The sequence below is a fragment of the Vulpes lagopus genome, chromosome 6 (genome assembly GCF_018345385.1).
Source record: "Vulpes lagopus strain Blue_001 chromosome 6, ASM1834538v1, whole genome shotgun sequence".
NCBI lineage: Eukaryota > Metazoa > Chordata > Mammalia > Carnivora > Canidae > Vulpes > Vulpes lagopus.
Genome location: NC_054829.1, coordinates 77,283,026 through 77,297,812, shown reverse-complemented (window position 1 = coordinate 77,297,812; position 14,787 = coordinate 77,283,026). Strand labels below are relative to the sequence as shown.

At 39.4% G+C, this 14,787-nt stretch overlaps 1 non-coding gene across 1 annotated transcript; it reads left to right on the top strand.

Moving 5' to 3' along the window:
- Positions 1–424: 424 nt before the first annotated feature.
- Positions 425–530, top strand: LOC121494013. Its single transcript, XR_005988660.1, has one exon. It is a non-coding gene; the product is annotated as a U6 spliceosomal RNA (small nuclear RNA).
- The last annotated feature ends 14,257 nt before the right edge of the window (positions 531–14,787 follow it).

The following is a 14,787-nucleotide window of genomic DNA, read 5'->3' as shown; positions in this document are numbered from 1 at the left end:
AAGAAGTACAAATTGATAAGTTTTCTTCTTTCAAAAAAATTTTGGGACATCAAAATTTGGAAATATCTGGAGTTAAAGTATGCAAGAAGAGCCAATAAAGGAGAAAAATTCCTTTTTTAAAAATTCTGTTATGGGGCACCTGGGTGGCTCAGTAAAGCATCTGCCTTCAGCTTGGGTCATGATCTCAGGGTTCTGAGATCAAGCCCCATGTCAGATTCCCTGCTCAGTGGGGGACCTGCTTCTCCCTCTTCCTCTGTTAATCCCCCTGCTTGTGCTCACTTGCTCTCTCTCTCTCTCTCTCTCTCTCTGTCAAATGGATAGGTAGAATCTTTAAAAAAAATTTAGTTTTTATTTTAATTCCAATACAGTTAACATAGAGTGTTATATTAGTTTAGGTGTCCAATATAGTGATTCAACAATTCTAGTGCTCGTTTCAGCAGCCCATGTACTAAAATTGGAACAATACAGAGATTAACATGCCTTCTGCACAAGGATGATATACTCAAACTCATGAGGTGCTCCATATGAAAAACAGATAAACAGGAACGCCTGAGTGATGCAGTTGGTTAAGCATCCAACTCTTGGTTTTGGCTCAGTCATGATTTCAGGGTCATGAGATTGAGCCCCATGTCAGGCTCTGTCCTCAGCGTGGAATCTGCTTGAGACTGTCTCCCTCTGCCCCTCCCCACCTCACTATCTCTCTCTCAAATAAATAAGCAAATCTTTTTTTTTTATAAGCAAATCTTTTAAAACAAACAAACAAACAATTGTGTACATTATGCAGTATTCCTCATGTTAACTATACTCATCCATCCCCCACTGACCTCCCTCTGGTGACCATTCGTTTGTTCTCTATAAAAAGTTCTTAGAGGAAAACAGGGTGGAGCCCTGCCATAAGCCAGATGTGTTAGGTGCTCTGAGAGGTCAGGAAGGATTAGAGGTGACAGTGGGCCATTACATGGACTACCGTTAGTAAAGGGATGGTACACAGGCTTTTGAGAAATGCCAAGAAAGCTGATAGAAGAAGGCCTCAACCTTCTCAGAAAAGCTAATGAGATAAGGCCATTTGCTAAGAGTGATTGGAAGAGGATGAAGTTGAATGCTTCCTTGGGACCTTGGAAGAAAAGACACCAAGCACTGGAATTGGATAATTTGAGGGGAGTTAATAGAGTTGTGTGTAAGGATTAATAAGAACAAGGGATGGTGCATTGCCCCAAGGCTCGCATCCCTAGGCCTGAAGGAGCAAGGTGGGGGTGCAGAGACAGCTGCTTGGAGAAGACTATCTGACTAGAACTGTGGCCTTTATGTAAAGGGATATAGCCCACCTGCAGGGAACTGGTAAGGAGGGTGCTGGAGAGTAAATAATCTGACCCACTCTACTCCCACCCTCTCTAGATCTCAGCTAAAACCATTAACTGAACCCAAATGGAAGCCAGAGGGGAGGGAGCCAGGTTGTTGCAACCTCATAGTTTCCTGGATGCAGAGCAGAGTTGATAAAGTGGGGAATGGATTCAACACAAAGACTTCAGAAAAGCGGAAGAGGTGGCAATGACATGGCAAGGAAAGGGATGGGAAGCCAAGAGATGAAAAAGAATTGCCAAGCTTCTCTAGAAGATGTTTGATTTAGTCCTAGTCTGTACTTTAAAATAAAGGTATTTCTCTTTATCTGATTATAAGGATCATATATAGTCATTGTAAAATATTTTAGGAGTATTAAAGTCAAAGAAGAAAATGGAAATTACCTCCAAATCCCACTCTCCAATGGTAATCATTTCTAATATTTTGAATATACCTTATTTCTTTTCTATGTGCACAAATAAACTTTTCAAAACCAAATGAGATTACATTTACACACCTGAATAATCTAAGTTTCTTCAAATTTAAGCAATAGAAAGCAAATCAGATAAATTTATGATTAATTACTTAACTAATTCAATATTTATTGACCACTTATACTGTATAAGGAACTTAATAGCATTACAAAATGGATAAAGTTTATGATTTCATGGAATTTACATTCTAGTAGAGAGATATATACAATAAGCAAATTATCAAATTACATATAATATTTTAGGGGGTTGTAAGTGCTGTAAAAATATAAAGCTGGGTAAAGGGATAGAGATGGGAAGCTAACACAGTTGTCAATATGAGAAATAGTGGCTTGGAGTAGGAAAGTAACAAGGGAGGTAGTGAGTGAAAGTTGGATTCTGGATGTATTTCAAGGTAAAGCAGACCAATTCGCTGATGAGAGTGCGTAGAGATTCTCCAACTGCCCCTTCAGATCTATGCACCATTCCTTCCCATAGCCTGGAAGTCTGACCTCCACAGACCACACACCTGGATTCTCCTGTCCTCTTCTGCTTAGGTTCAGACAGTTGGAGATTGGAGGGCAGGAGGAGAACAAGGCCAGGATATTTATTCTCCTGGCTCCTTCCCTGCCCACATACAGCTTGGCAATGACTACCCTTCTCTACCAAAGGCCACAGCTCCTATTAGGCAATGGTCTACTATAGCTACAGCTCTTGCAGGCATTGGCAAACCCTCCCCATCCCAGACTCCTTCCAGCCTGGGGTAGTAAAGTCTTCCCACTACCTTTTGGGTGCTTCACCATCTTTTATTAGTTTCCCTCTACTGGACCACATATTTCCAAACAATCTTTTGTATTTTCCTCAGATACCCCTTTATTGTGCCATTTGTATCCTGTGAGGACCCTGAGAGACATAGGATGTGAAAAAAAAAAAAAGAGGATTGAAAGATGACTCCAAAGTTTCTGGTCCAAGCATCTGGAAGAATGGAAGTGCTATTTACTGAAGGGAGGGGAATCAATAGTATAAAATGAATTCATTAGAAGGATATGGGGTAGCTCACAGAATAGGTTAAAAAGCGGAAATGTAAAGCAGTGGGTTGAAGCTCCTGGTTTGTGGGGAGCTCAGGTTCTAAAGTTGGCAATAATTAGGTTAGGGTTCCTAAAGGAAAAATGGGCTTACAGTATTCCATTTAAGGGAAGGTGCAGATCAGCTCTTACTGCTTGAAGGGAGAAATAAAATAAAACAAAACTTGTTAACTACAGGGATGCCTGGGTGGCTCAGCAGTTGAGTGTCTGCTTTCAGCTCAGGGTGTGATCTTGGGGTCCTGGGGTCAAGTCCCACATCACGCTCCTTGCGAGGAGCCTGCTTCTCCCTCTGCCTGTATCTCTCCCTCTCTCTGTGTGTCTCTCATGAATAAATAAATAAAATCTTAAAACAAAACAAAACAAAACTTGTTGACTACATTTAGCAAAGCTTCAGGCCTAGAGGAAACCAGATACTGCTAAGCATCCTTCAATGTAGAAGACAACTTTCAGCAAAGAATTACTTAGCCCAAGGTATCAATAGTGCGGAGGTTGAGAAACCCTGCTCCCCATGAAGGCCACCATATGCTTCAGTTTCTATGTCTTGGGGAGACAAATCAGATCATAGTATTCCAGATCCAAGGACTCAAACTCTATTAGGAACCAACTTTAAAAGTAGTGGTGGGGCTCCTGGGTGGCTTGTTGTGCCCAAGATTGCAAATCTGAGAAACCACCAAGATGCTGACCCCGAGGTTAAGAGGCTTAGCAGTTTTATAGGGGCCAGTGGCCAATGAGATTGTAACACACAGAAAGTTGCATAGTCATGTCGGTCCACACGCAGGTGGCCAATTGAATTACAATTTACCCTATAGTGACCGTTTGAACTAGCCTATCACTCTGGTCAGAATTGGCGTGCAGGTTTGGTGGGGCAAAAGGTGGGGTTTACATTCTTTGGCAGTTAGGGGTTCCGTATTCCTACATGAGCCTGTTTCCGGTAAGGGTGTGCTCAGCGGCTTGACAAGGGTGGGGGAGTGCCTTAAGCAATAAGCAGGTCATGTGGGGGTCATACAGGAGATGGTGGGTGTAGCACAAAATGGAGTTAGTCCTGCTCTGCTTGTCCAAGGGTAGGGGATTTTTGTTAAATTCCTTGGGTCCCACAGGCTCAGTCAGTAAGTGGACTCTTGGTTTCGGCTCAGGGTCATGAGATCAAGCCCCAGATGGAGCCCCAGCTCCAGCTCTGCACTCAGCAGGGAGTAGTCTCCAAGATTCTCTCCCTCTGCCCCTCTCCTAACTTGTGCACACATCCACACGTGTGCTCTCTCTCTCTCTCTCTCTCAAATAAATAAACAGAATCTTAAAAAGAAAAAAACGTGGTAGTGGTAAATAAATGTAAATGAGGCTCTGCAGGAATAGGCACCACATCTGGAAATTGTTTGAGCCTAGAATTTATGTTTACAACGTTATATAGCAAACTGCATCTACACAAAGGAATACAAACCCCACTCAGTATAACATAGGTTTATTAGTGGTTTAAATAGAGCATTGTGTATGTGCTCAAGTTTGCAACTAAAGTTTTAATCAAGTTGTAAATCATGTAACAACTTTACTAGTCACGTGGGAACCTTTCCCGGAAACACAGAGCTATGGTATGATCTAATGACTGGTTCTGAAGCAGGCTTCAGACAAGGTTGCTTTCATCAGGCACAACATGCCTTCTGTGTCCCAAGGATCCTCTTGAGACACATGGATGTATGTGGAGAATGCAGTGTACACTCCAGACATGCTCTTGTCATTAGCACAACAGGAGAACTGAGCATTTGAGACTGGCACAGAGCCAAGGGAAGGAGGCACAGAAAGCAGATGAAGAAGGGGAACTTTGCAAATGAGCCACAGAGCCTCAGGGCTTGGACAACCCCGTTGTTTCCTAACACTCTGGCAGAGACACATTTTTCATCAAGAATGATTTTTCTTTTCCATTTGGAGCTAGAAAGTTTTGTGTCTAAAATAAACATGATTCATGTCCCAAGAAAGCTCCATTCTAAAAAACTCTGTATCCTTGGCTAACTTATACCTCTCCAACCACATAGAATCTGATTTCTGATTCCCAACTCTGAGAATACTTCTGCCCTTTATTTTCAAGGCCCAAGAGGAACTGGACCCTCAGTCAACCAGAGTAGAAAGTTCCAGGAGTTTGACTTTCAATTATCAGAAAAGTGTGATCATTCTCTGGTTTTCCCCTCATTTTGCTACCTCTGGAAGTCCCCTCAGTTTATTTAACAGTACTTTCCTGAAGCTCTAAAGAAAGACTTTTTTTTCTCAAATCAGGAATGTTTTGATCGTAAATATGAAATGCACGGAGATTTTGCTAAAGTATTACAGTTTAGGCTGTCAAATTAGTTCAGTAATGTAATTTAGTCAACTCCATTAACTGATTTTTTTTCTGTCTCAAGTAAATGTAAGTCTTCTCTTCAGATGTATATATTTGAATGTTGTGCATATTTACAGTTAATGTGGATCCATCCGTAATTAATTCACTCAAAATATATTTTTTAAAGATTTTATTTATCTATTCATGAAGGACACAGAGAGAGAGGCAGCGGCATAGGCAGGGGGAAAAGCAGGCTCCATGCAGGGAGCCTGATGTGGGACTTGATCCTGGGACCAGGGGATCAGGACCTGAGCCAAAGGCAGATGCTCAATCACTGAGCCACCCAGGTGCGCCTCACTCAAAATATTAACTCATAAGGTTAACCAAAATATATTTATAGTATGATTAAATCCTTGTGTGTGTGTATGCTTTATACATGTATTATAAATACTGTGTACTTTAAAAACATATTCAATATTTGTTTCACAATCATTATAGCATTTGGAGTAATTTTTATTTTATTTATTTATTTATTTATTTATTTATTTATTTTTTTTTAATTTTATTTATGATAGTCACAGAGAGAGAGAGAGAGAGAGGCAGAGACACAGGCGGAGGGAGAAGCAGGCTCCATGCACCAGGAGCCCGACGCGGGACTCGATCCCGGGTCTCCAGGATCGCGCCCTGGGCCAAAGGCAGGCGCCAAACCGCTGCGCCACCCAGGGATCCCTGGAGTAATTTTTAAAAGTTAATCTCATTTTTCAAAAAAGTTACATTTTTAGTATTCATTTGTTTATTTTACAGTTTGGAAAAATGACGGGGCATTTTTCTCCTCCAATTAATGTAAACATTCTGTGAAATATTATGATATTCATTGTCTTCTTTTGAAGCTTCCAATTGGCTTGTTCTTCCTGGTTAGAAAACAGATAAATTGAAATATAAATTTATGACAACTTCCTCTTAAGAGCTGTATACAAAATTTGTGTTCTTTCAGACAGTGATAATAATCGGAATCTCCAGTAAATGTACCAAAAAATAAAATATTAATCTTATTAATTCACTACAGAGGTCACTTAGGTTTATCTCAAAATGTGGTCTTCAGACTACCTGAGAATGCAGCTGCTAAAATACAGATTCAGGACTTCCTCTCAGAAATTCTGATCCAGTAGGTCAGAGTTGATCCAGGAATCTGGGGGTTTTTGTCTTTTTCTTCTCAGTGTAGCAAACAAGCAGCACGCTTACAAACGTCATTTTCACATGTGTGTTTATTCAGCTTTATTGAGCTATAACTGACAAAATTGTAATATATTTAAAGTATATAAAGTGATCTGATATATGTATACATTATGAAGGATTCCCACATTTGACTTAATTAACACATTCATCACCTCACATATTTACCTCTGTTCTGTTTGAGAACACTTAAGTTCTACTCTCAGCAAGTTTCAATTATATAATACAGTATTAAGAACTATAGTGACCAGATTATATTTTAGATCCTCAGACTTTATTCATCTTTTTTTTTTTTTTAAATTTTTTATTTATTTATGATAGTCACAGAGAGAGAGAGAGGCAGAGACACAGGCAGAGGGAGAAGCGGGCTCCATGCACCGGGAGCCCGATGTGGGATTCGATCCCGGGTCTCCAGGATCGCGCCCTGGGCCAAAGGCAGGCGCCAAACCGCTGCGCCACCCAGGGATCCCCAGACTTTATTCATCTTATAACTGAAAGCCTGTGTTCTTTATCAATCTCTCCCCATTTCCCCCACCCCCACCTCCTGGCAACCACTATCTACTCTGTTTATATGAATTTGATTTTTTCTTTAGTTCCATATATAAATGATACCATGCAGTATTTGTGTTTCTTTGTTTGACTTATTTCACTTGGCACAATGCCCTCCATCAAAGTAACAAATGGCAGGATTTGTTTCTTTAAAAAAAAATTTTTTTTAGAGATTTTATTTATTTATTCATGAGAGACACAGAGAGAGAGAGAGAGAGAGGCAGAGACACAGGCAGAGGCAGAAGCAGGCTCCATGCAGGGAGCCCAACGTGGGACTCGATCCCGGGTCTCCAGGATCATGTCCTGGACCAAAGGCAGCGCTAAACTGCTGAGACACTCAGGCTGCCATGTTTCTTTTTAAAGACTGCATAATGTTCCTATAAATATAATATATATAATATATATATTAGATAGATAGATATCTCCATCATCTCTCGATGGACACAACATTTTTTCATACTTTGTCTATTGTGAATAATGTTACAAGGAACATGGGAGTGCATATATCTCTTCAAGATAATAACTACGTTTCCTTGGAATATACATACCCAGAAGTAGGATTGCTGGGTCCCATGATAGTTCTACTTTTAATTTTTTGGGAACCTCCATACTGCCTTCCATAGTGGCTGTGCCAATTTATATTCCCGCCAACAGTGCCAAGGGTTCCCTTTCCTCTACATCTCCCCAGGAGTGGGGGAAATGGGGGAGAGATTGGTAAAGATAAGAGTCTTTTTGGTAATAGAGATCCTAACAGGTGTGAGGTGATAACTCGTTGTGGTTTTGATTTGCATTTCCCTGATGATTAGTGACACACTGAGTGTTTTTTCAGATGTTGTCCATTTGTATGTCTTCTTTGGCTCTTTTGTCAATTTAAAATTTTTTTGTTTTTCATTTTTTGTTGTTGTTTTGTTTTCCTAACTAGTGGAGTTCCTTATATATTTTGGGTATTAACTCCTTATTGGATGTATGTTTGCAAATATTTTCTCCTATTCTGTAGGTTTTTTCATTTTGTTGATCAATTCCTTTGCTGTGCAGATTTTTATTTTATGAAAACTTTTCTTTAAAAGATTTATTTCTTTATTTGAAAGAGAGAGAGCGTGCACACAAGTGAGGGAAGAGCAGAGGGAGAGGGTGAAAAGCAGACTCTCCGCTGAGTGTGGAACCTGTCTACAAAGGCAGGGCTCGATCTCATGACCCTGAGATCATAACCTGAGCCAAAAATCAAGAATAGGGCACTTAACCAACTGAATTACCAGGCACCCTGCTGTGCATATTTTTAGTTTCATGTGGCCCCACTTGTTTATTTTTGCTCGTTTCCTTTGTTTTTGGTGTCAAATCCAAAAAAATCATTGCCATGACTAATGTCAAGGAGATTTCTCCCTGTCTTTTGTAGTTTTATGTCTTAGGTTCAAATCTTTAAACCATTTTGAATTGATTTTTGTGTATGATGTAAGATAGGGGTCAAGTTTCATTCTTTTGCATGCGGTATTGAAGAGACTGTCCTTTCCTCATTATATGTTCTTGACAACTTTGTCAGAAATTAACCATATATGCATGGGTTTATTTCTGGCTTCACTATTCTGTTTCACTGATCTATGTGTCTGTTTTGTTTGTGCCATACTATTTTGTTTACTGTAGCTTGAAATCAGGATGTTTGATGCCTCCAGCTTATTTTTCTTTCTCAAGATTTCTTTGGCTATTCAGGGTCTTTTGGGATTCCATACAAATTTTAGGGCTGTTTGTTCCATTTTTGTGGAGATGCCATTGGAATTTTGATAGGGATTGCACTGAATCTGTAAATTGCTTTGGGTAGTATGAACATTTTAACGATATTAATTCTTCTAATCCATGAACACAAAATATCTTTCCATTTATTTGTATCTTCTTCACTTTCTTTCATCAATGTTTTATAGTTTTCAGTGTATATATAGATCTTGCACTCCTTGATTAAATTTATTCCTAAGTATTTTATTCTTTTTGATGCTATTATAAATGCAATTATTTTTTTTTAAATTTTATTTATTTATTCAGAGAGAGAAAGGCAGAGGCACAGGCAGAGAAAGAAGCCAGCTCTAAGCAGGGAGCCCAATATGGGACAGGATCCCACCCTGGGCTAAAGGCAGGTGCTCCACCGCTGAGCATCTCAATGCAATTGTTTTCTTAATTTCTCTTTCCAATAGTTCATTGTTAGGATATAAAAATGCAACTGACTTTTGTATTTTGATTTTGAGTCCTGCAACATACTGAATTTGTTTACTAGCTCTAACAGGTTTTTTTTTTTTTTTGGTGGAGTTTTTAGGGTTTTCTATATATAGTATCATGTCATCTGCAAACAGAGATCATTTTACTTCTTTCAGATTTGGATGCCTTTTATCTCTTTTTTCTTGCCTAATTACTCTGGTTAAGAATTCTAGTTCTATGTTGAATAAAAGTTGTGAGAGTGGTCATCCTTGTCTAGAAATTTATATATATATTTTTAAGATTTTGTTTATTTATTTATTCATGAGGGACACAGAGAGAGAGTGTGAATGAGAGGCAGAGACACAGGCAGAGGGAGAAGCAGGCTCCATGCAGGGAGCCTGATGTGGGACTTGATCCCAGGACTCCAGGATCACTCCCTGGGCTGAAGGCAGGTGCTCAACTGCTGAGACACCCAGGGATCCCCCTAGAAATTTATATTTTGATAAAATTGCTATGATATTTTTATGCCCAATGAAATGTAGCACAATTTATTAAAAAGATATCTCTTGTATTTCCTATTTCATTTGAAATAGAGGATCAATTTCATACCTAATTTTGTCTTGATAATTTTATATTCTTTTTTCTTTAAAAAAAAATTCTTTTTTCTTTTCTTGACTTTAAAATTGTATAAGATTCAACACCCACAGAAATATCAATCCACTCCTACTGTAGATAAATTTGTAATACATATTTTTGTGTCTCTAATGATACCCACAGATCAGGTTATTCAAAGGAACATGATAGAAATCATGAAAGATTTCAAAAGGAGATATGAATAAGTCGTTTCCAAAATAAAAAGGAATCCTGGTGTTTAAATGCACCACATTTCTATAAGCTGAGACCACTATGGAAGAGTCTGAAACTGCCAATTCTTGAGCATAAGTGGATGAAGGCAAGAGGAAATAGTGCCTGTAGTCCCTTTAGGGGACCACCCTTTGGTACTGGTATTTGGTCAGATGGTATTTTGTAACTAACCAGAGGTTTAACACTATTCCAGGCCCAACTCTGCTCAGCCCATTTTGGACTGGGATTAAAAATATATCTAATACAGGGATCCCTGGGTGGTGCAGCGGTTTGGCGCCTGCCTTTGGCCCAGGGCGCGATCCTGGAGACCCGGAATCGAATCCCACGTCGGGCTCTCGGTGCATGGAGCCTGCTTCTCCCTCTGCCTGTGTCTCTGCCTCTCTCTCTCTCTCTGTATGACTATCATAAATAAATTTTAAAAAATTAAAATTTATATATATAATACAGATATAATCTTTTTATTTATTCATAGAGACACACATAGAGAGAGGGAGGCAGAGGGAGAAGCAGGCTCCACACAGAGAGCCCGACATGGGACTTGATCCCGGGTCTCCAGGAACACACCCTGGGCTTCAGGCGGCTCTGAACCGCTGTGCCACGGGGGCTGCCCTATCATCTTTTTAATCAGTCATCTTCCCACTCAAAGCCTATTCTAAGAGCTTTTGGTCATGCCTATTTTAAGAGAATCTGCCACTTAACCTTTGGTCATGCTTGTCTCAGGTGTCTCTGCTTTCCTGGATACAACTGATTGAACCAGGGGTAGACATCTGACTCAGCCTGAGCCAATTAGATGTTCTCATTTCAGAAGTTGAACCAAAACACAAAAATTGAGGCTATTCAAATTGTGCAGAGGACTTCTTGGCCATGGGAGGATTGCGGACAAACATGATACCATGGCAAATCAAAGTCTCAGATAAGAATTGGAGGGGAGCAAATCTCAAAAGCCTTTGAAGGATCAGAAATGGATGGGTAGAGGAGATGGAACAAATGGACATACCAAGAAGAGCAGAGATGAGAGATCATCTGACACCAGAAAAGTAGTTTTTGGATGGCTATCTCTTTCCTGTGAAAGAACACTCTATCTTCTGAAATTAGATTCCCTGATATCCCCTGAATTCCTTCAATAAGCAGCCATTCCACCCACACTGATACACTTGGGTTGAGGAGTTTTCTGTTCCCATCAGCAGAGATCCCCAATCAAGACAATCTGGACTTATCAGCCACAGTTTTCAGAGTAGTTAAGGAAGGAAATGCACATCCTGTGGAATGTGCTAAAGACTGCAGGGCTTCCTGTGGGATGCACGTAGAGTGTTGAAGCTCCGCCTGATGGGCATCAAGGAAGCAGGAGACCAATAGAAGTAGATCAACAGGGCAAGAAGCTAGGGGGATGAGGATCTCAAACAGGCAGACTCCTTACCTACAAAAGTAAAGTGAAGGGCATTTGAAAGTTGAGATTTTAGCTACATAGGAAAGGGTTACATTCAGCTCCATAGTCTTATTTGTATTAGTGCTATCTTTAACATATAGCGTTAGTGTACACTCAAAGTGAGGTGATCAGAGTCATAATGTAATCTGGCTCTTTGTGACACTCAGTGCAGAGGTTACACTTTTTGCAGTGACAGTCAGCATAGGTATACTGCTGCACTGTGGGCTGAGATCAGGTCTAAGTTTTTCTTTACTGTTTCCTTACTACCTCCACCCCAGTACTCTAAATACTAATAAGAATCTAAAGGAAACTAGGATGGAAGTGATGTATTAGCCAGACCACCAACTGCTAGTTGTTGTTCTTTACAGTCAATTTTTTAAGAGATCCAGATCATATGAGTGTGTGGTGGACTTTGCTAATTGTCCTCTCAATATCTTTCATCTTCCATACTAATGATAGTTTAAGCTAGATCCAAATATAGCTAACGGCCGTGTAGTAAATGGAATGTAAGCCAAATGATATGTGCAACTTCTGTGTCAGGTGCTTCCTTCACTCTTTTTCCTTCAAGTGAGCTGGAATCAGGATGTGGTGGTGAGCTATTTTCGGGCACAAAAATGAAGCTAATTCCCTAAGGATGGAAAAGTCACAAGATGGACAGAATTGGGTTCTCTATATTATAGAGTCGCCACTTTGTTATCTGTATTTTTGAGTCTTTTGACAACATAGGCACTATCCTGATGTAGGGCCATCATTGCGCAGACCTCTCAGATGATTCTTTTTCTGTATTTTGGAACTTGATATAAATCTAAGAGAAGAGTACAGAACATGTTTGGAGAGATGGTAGATGTACCACTGCACAGTAAACCTGTATCAGGGGCAATAAACAGAGCTCTGGGAGATGAGATACATCCACTAAGATTTTACCAGGATCTTAGAATAAAAGAAAGTGTTTAAGAATACATAGGGATGGATCAGGGAAGACAGAGAGACTGCCTCCTAATTTCTTTAGGGGTGACCTAAAGTAGGCTGGGAACTCTGAATAGTTGTGATTCAAAGTTCCAGATACTTCAGGAGTTAAGTGGTATCACTTTAAATGTTATCTGATCCAGTGCCACAGAAGTTGACGACAGAGCAAAAGAGTTAAGAACCATAGGACATGTGTCAATGTAAAATTTGACACTATGAGCTCTATAAAAGTGGAAAGCAAGACCACTCCATTTAGAAATTCATTGAAAGGATTATAACAGGGATGCCTGGGTGGCTCAGCAGTTGAGGTTGAGCGTCTGCCTTTGGTTGAGGGTATGATCCCGGTGTCAGGGATCGAGTCCACATTCTCCCCCTGCCTGTGTCTCTGTCTCTCTCATGAATAATTAAATCTTTTTTTTTTTTTAAGAAAGGATTATAACATCAGCAAGACAGAGAAAGTCCCCCAGTTGAGTCCATTCTCTCTTTACCTAGAATAACATAGATATTGAATACAAGGGACTTAATCCTCTATCAGCAATGAGGGGGTGATGGCTGGTAGGCACAAACTGTGAGGCAGTGACCCCTAGGTGTCATACCAAGGTCATTACCCATCTGAAGAGTGCCAGCAGGGCAGCTATGCCCGAAGCAACCAGGCAGAGAACAGAGATGAAATTCTTTCAATGGCTGTCAAGCGGATCAAGTTTACTCTTCTAGGACCTGCCAAGGGAAAGGAGAAAGTTTGAGTGCTAGAAGGATTGGGGTGCCAGAATTTACACAGGGGATGTTCAGAGCCAGAAATTCCTGTTGTCATGACATCTACCTCTTGGGTTATGCTGTGGAAGATGAGGACGTGTGTTGCTTGCAACAAACCTTAATGAATTTTTAAATGTAAAATGGTTAACTCTTAATACAAAAAGAAAAAAAAAAAGCCTTCCACTCAAAAAAGCCTTTTGAAAATCTTTTCTAATGTTGGCTTTTACTCCAATTTAACTGCTAACATTAGGGGTAATTTTAGTATTGTGATAAAGGATCCTGGCTTTGTTAGTACAGAAATTGTATTTTGTCTTGGTTCCTTTGTTTAATGTGTATCAAACTTATAAAAATCAACAGCTACTACTTGACAAAAGTTTTATAAATTGAATTCAGCAACTAATGAGAACTTAGTGAATAACTAACTCCTTGGGTTTTGAATAGTTTTTGAAACTAATATGTGTTAAAGTCAAAGGCAAATAGCAAGATTCTATGTATAAATATAAAAGCAATATTATTAATAACATGGATAGCCTTGTTTTTTTCATATAGTCAAGATCTAGTTTCTGTGGCCTTAAAGGTAACTTTCTACAGTAAGGAACATGGTGCATACATTATAACGTATGTGGGAGTAGCTGTCATAGGAAGTCTGTTCAACAATTCTCTGGGTGGAAAAAAAACTTACTTGGCATTCAAATCAGTCATTTAATATTCATTACCTATTTATATGTATATTGTAAATTCCTGATGGTGGCCAGGCGGCCAAGTTCCAATGGACCTATAAAAATTGATCAGGGGATCCCTGGGTGGCGCAGCGGTTTGGCGCCTGCCTTTGGCCCAGGGAGCGATCCTGGAGACCCGGGATCGAATCCCACATCAGGCTCCCGGTGCATGGAGCCTGCTTCTCCCTCCGCCTGTGTCTCTGCCTCTCTCTCTCTCTGTGACTATCATAAATAAATAAAAAATTAAAAAAAAAAAATTTTAAAAATTGATCAGTGGCCATCTCTGAGAGGCATGATGGAGAATATTTGATATTGTAGGAGGAAGGGAAGGTCCTATAGAATACTGGTTTCTTTAGCACAAAGATTGTTTCTTCTCACCATATTTCTGCAGCATTATTTTTCCTCCTTACCAAAGTTATCCTAAGCATTCAGAAGACATTATGGATTCAGGAATGGAAATTATCTTATACAGTAGTGAATTTGGGGGATATATATATATATATATATATATATATATATATATATATAACTTTAAAATGCAAGTGGTTATAAATATAAATAAGATTTAAGTCAGAATTAGCCAATCATTTTCTACATGGGTTGATTTAAAGAGTATTTTTATATAGTTAGATTTTAGGATCTTAATTTCTGGTATCACACAGTTTAAATGAGTAATATATTAGGAATAGCCTCCTGAAATATGCAAAGGAACACAATTAAAAGGAGAAGAATGTTCCTTTAGGTTGGATTACTTACAGCATTTATGGAATACCTCCAGTGGCAATCTTTCAAGGTAAATTAGGAAAATGATATTTCCAAGATGGTTTACATTTAATTTTAGTTTAAACTATCAAAACCTCCTTTATTCATTGACATAATATTTGTGTTGATATGTTTG